We start from the raw sequence: 5,318 nt of genomic DNA on the forward strand, positions 1-5,318 counted from the left end.
TGTATTTTATGCTCACTTTTGATGGTGCCATTTTTCGAGCGCATACCTTACATCTACCAGTATATTTGATCGAAGCGTATAGGATATAATTTTCAAGAGGCTTAATTTAGGTTATAAGTGCAAATGTGTTCCGAATCTCTGATTGCATTAGTACGCAGTGTATCCGTGAGATGGCGTAATTCCTAATTTCGAAAAACGTATGTTCGCGATTTATGAAAGATATCGGGAACTGATATGCTTGCCAAAAATATTTTACATGAAAATATGTGAGTACAAGTGGATTTTGTATCTTATTTTTCTTTTTGTTTAAATTTATGTTTATGTTTGAAAATCGTGTTTAACAATGATGAGCTAATGATTTTTTTTTTTCATAAAAAAATCGTTTATTTTTTATTGTTTATAGTCTCAAAATAATTTATTAATACGGATACGCCAACAAACTTTATAAACAGTTATGGAGGACCTCGATTCAATTGTGCAAAAAACTAATGTTAAATACATATTTTTAATACAAACTATTAATTTTTATAGTCCAAACACATGTCTACAGCAAACTTCTCTCGCTAACATTTCTTAAGTATCGTTATGTGTTCACAGCACGAAATGCGTGATATTGAATTGTCACAAAATTGTAATAGTTATTTATTTATATGCTATTATTGCGTAACATGGATCAAAAAACTTTATTTCTAAAGAAACCTCCATAGTTAAACTATTTAACACTGGTTCGTATAAATCAATTATTTTAATGGTAAATGAAAAAGGTAATCGACGTATTTGTTTCCAAATACACTTACTTTGTCACTTGTAATAAGTACAAAATTTATCGTCACTATAGTGAGAGGATAATTTTGGTTCACTCGAATACGTACCGGATGGTGTTATTTTTTGTTTTTATTTTTTTTTTGTTATGTTTAAACTATAAGTGCTAGTGACGTCACTAAAATTAATTTAAAACTCACTCAGCTTAATTTTGTACACTAGTTAGTGGTTTTAAGTTAAATTTAGTTTGTCACGTTATACTCAACTCGAATGTTTTTTTTTTTATTTAATAAATCATATATTTTTGTATCATTTATTTTTTGTTTTTTTTTCTTTCTTACCTTTTATTTGGCGTTCGTATAATTTACAGTTGGGATTTATAATGAAGAAAATTAAAATAATATGGGTATTTCAGTACTAGGTAATCTCTCTAAGTTTGTAGGGTTTCGTACGCAAAGTATAACGTGCTATGCTGTCCGTCTGTCTGTTTGTCTACATGTCTGTCCGTCCCTTGTTACGTTTTCTTGTCCGTTCAGGCTGTATGTAGTAATTATGTTGCCGCTATAATAACAACTAATTAAAAATACAAGGTTAAGCGACTGTTGGCTTAGTCATATTTGGATGGTTGACCAATTTGTTTTGCAGTTGCCTGTAGCTTATTTTTACGGTATTTTATCTTTTTGTATCGCCAGTACCACTCGCACTTGACCGATTTTTTATTTACATTAAGTTGTTTTGAGGAGCTTCTTAATCATAACGATATAATATTTTTAGAGTGTCAATGTTTTTAAATTATTGAAACGATCATAAATCTATTACAGAAGTTGAAGTATGAAATGAATAAATAAATTGGGTATCTCCATTAACAAAGTGAAATTCTATTTTTGCGTATGCAACTATGCACCAACTAACTTCGTTTCTTTAATCGACTTCGTGTTATATTTAACCGAAATCCCAAATTCCAAATTTTCATGATATGCAAAAAATCCCCGAAAATAATAATTTATTGGCGGTCCGCCCCGGTTTCGACCGTGGTAAATATATAGCCAATGTCACTCGGTGAAGATGCAGCATTCTGACATTGAAAGAACTTGAAATCGGCCCAGTAGTTTTTTTTAATAATAATAAAGTGCCTACTAATCGATCCATAATTAATCGTAGCAAGATAATCTCTTCTATATCAAATTCACCTCGAAACTCCTGGAACGTTCTAGAACTGTCAACAAATTTGTCGGTTAAACGGAAACTAAAACTAAGAAATCATCGTTTATAAAGTTTACGCTAGTTAAATGGGTACGCGCGAGTTGTATTGCAAAATATAAACAAAACGCTAATGAATAAAACACGAAACGAAATCGAATATTGCGAATGGAATATTCTAGTCTTCTGTGTGTTGTGTTATATAATCATTCATATTTAAATTAACAGCTTTAGTTGTGATGGTTCAGAGATCGGATATAATAAATAAATTACACACTTGCCTTAAGATGATAAGATGTATTGCATAACCGGCAAGGTGTACGTTTGGTCTTATCTATAAAGTATATTGATAAATGGAAAAAAAACTACCTCGATAAATGAGCAAATTATAATCTCGCGAGCAACAAATATAGTTCTTAATTTCGTATGTGTCGAGAGCTTTAGCCTAACATCGGATAGGACTAGAAAGGGTCTTTACGTACTCTATGGTACTGCAATCGCTATTCCACATAATTTTTGTTACTATGATTTGTCTATCTTTATTATTCTTAACCGTTAATGTTCACATTTGCCAGACTTGACTTGTCTGTTTGTATGTTTTATAAATTCAGTTTGGTATAAGTCAGCCAGTCTTACCCAATTAGTTTTGGTTAAAATACATACATTTCATCATTTCAATGATTACGTTTCACAAATCAGTTATCATTACCACTACTGAAACAGAAATATGGCATGGATAAAAAATTAAATTCAGTCTAAACACTAAAACGTTGAATGTATTAATTAGGATATTCCGTTACGAGTGTGGACCGTTCCCAGCGTTATCATATGTAGGTGACCCGATAAGCTGTAGGCTGAGCAAAACCTGACCTGAACAATACCTCTGAATGGAGTCGGATAGCGCAAAATCGCAAAGCTTTTAATAGCTTTACTAGAAAGCATTTCTATACCGCATCTCACGTTGGATATAATAATAAAGACTGGAATGGTATTTGTGAATGGAGGAAGGTAAGGGAAGGAAATAGCGTGATCTGGTTATTAAATTTAAATGCTTAAAAAATAGTCAAATAAGTGTTTCTGATTTTTAAAGTCATAATGTAAATAACTAAAAGTACTGTAAATTTGACGCCTTCGAGCTTAAACGAAGACCATTTTCGAGTGATAAAAATCAAAAATATGGCTCAATGCTAGATAGTGCTGTTTTTCTTTTTACATATTGTTTCACTTATGTATCAATAGCGAGCTAGGCACTCATTAGCAGATCTATTTTGATGGAACTCCGATTTAGTAAATAAAATCACAAAATTTATTCTATTAGATTATAGTTGGTAGATTCGATGGTTATTGGCAAAAATTTTCTAAATTTGATATATTTTAACATCGAATTATAATATGTGTAACTAGTAGAAACTTTTTAGTTTCATATTTCAATTTCAGGTCTAAAATATTATTATATCTTTAAATTCCATACTACTCTCTATAGTAGCAAGCAACTGTAACTTTGTTCAAGCCTCTAATGTGCATTCCCAACCGCCAGTGACATTGATTGAATGCACAATTGGAAATTGCCATTACCATGTTGAACACATTTTAAATTGGTAATCGCAAATCCTGAGATCTAGATCATTCTATATAGAGCGCAACGCCCCGGGGTTTTCGCTACAAACATAATGTAATGTAAGTACATGTCATTCAAAGCGCTGCTAAGTTCAAACGCTTCTTAGTGACTGTCAATAACTAGCGTGCCCTGCATTGTTTAGCGGTTTGCTAATGAAAATGATAATTTCAATGTGCACTACGTGGTTTTAATCTAGTTAATAAGCTGCAATATTACGTATTTTGACTGAAATACAAATATATGTAGAGAGACTGTTGAATAACAGAGCAATACTAAAAGGTATACTAAATATGCCGGTGCTACAATTATGTTCTAACGAATAAAAGCCTAAGATCTTAATATGAACCATAGCAAAATTAAGTATAAAGGTAACACCCAAATAATGTACCTTGAATAACATAGCGGTCAACTTAAACAAAATATTCCTTGTTTCATAAACCACAACGTATATTTTCATTATCGCACCAACATATGCTTAAATTAAGATAACGTTTATATATTCTCCAGTGACGTAGGTAAATCCAACCTAAATGATCCAATGGCGAGTCCATTAAGGTTATTAAAATTGTTTACACTTCCAGAGAGATGGAATCCTATTCCACTCCAGTGAATTCAATCTGCTTAAAACCTGTAAATGCAATTCATCGAAAGTTTTCAGCTTATATCTTCGTTTACAGAATGCTCTTTTTCATTCCCGAAAATATATTTCGGGAATGAATGTAGAAGCTACGAGGTGTAGTACTGTTGGTATTGGCTTGTTATTGCTGTTCATAATGTATTTATGTCGTTCGCAAACCCGCTATGTTCATGTTGTAGGTTATCAATTCGACTGCATTTTTTTGGTTGTTACCTCATATCTTTTACCGAGTGAATCGATTTTTATGATTCTTCTTTTGTTTGAAAGCTGGTACCTTTCAAGTGGTCCCGTTTAAATTTGCTCTAGCTCTGAAAATTTGAGATCGGTTAAGTTTTTAGTTTAAAATAATAATTATTTGTAATTTTTTTATAAGCATTATTTAAATTTGGTATTTAATGTGAATAAAGTAATTAAATGCTTACGAATGCTTCTGTTGCAATGTTTTGGGTTCGATGAAAATTAAACGTGGTCACATGAAGACCAAAAGTTGAGGATAATTTTCATTGTACGAACAGAGCTTCCTTTAAATTCTTAATTTGAAATTGTTGTTTTTGCATAGTTACGGGAGAGCAAGTCCTCCTGACTTAGATTTTCTTCTAAAGTTATTCGTTTAGAAATAAACGATTTCCATTTTAAGTTTCATATCAATTTCATTTTCATTTTCCCGCCACAACCGTACAACTACGGATACAACGGCTTTCATTCAATTTCAGCTCATAAGAGGTTGATTTTTGTAAAAAGTATAAAAAAGTTGTCAAAGCTTACTATTACCCAGGCTACCCAGGGTTCAGTGGGTTAACTGGTTTAAGTTTCTCTAGATGATGTGTAACGTTCCATAAGTTTTGTATATCACAACTTCTTCCTATTTTATTTCAATCGAACGATCTCAATAAGTAGAAATTAATTTTATCAAACATAAATAGAGCCGTCAGTTACTCGTGTCACTAGTGACCAAACAGTAACCCAAATATTTGCGATGTATTAAGTACAACGCCAAAATGCCATTAAATCGTTTTAATATAAATTCCAACTACTCGGTTAGACCTAAATGCAATCAAAATCACCTGTACGCTCGCATTTTGCAGAGTGCGGTAGGTCAGG

This window comes from Zerene cesonia, chromosome Z (genome assembly GCF_012273895.1).
Source record: "Zerene cesonia ecotype Mississippi chromosome Z, Zerene_cesonia_1.1, whole genome shotgun sequence".
NCBI classification, from domain to species: domain Eukaryota; kingdom Metazoa; phylum Arthropoda; class Insecta; order Lepidoptera; family Pieridae; genus Zerene; species Zerene cesonia.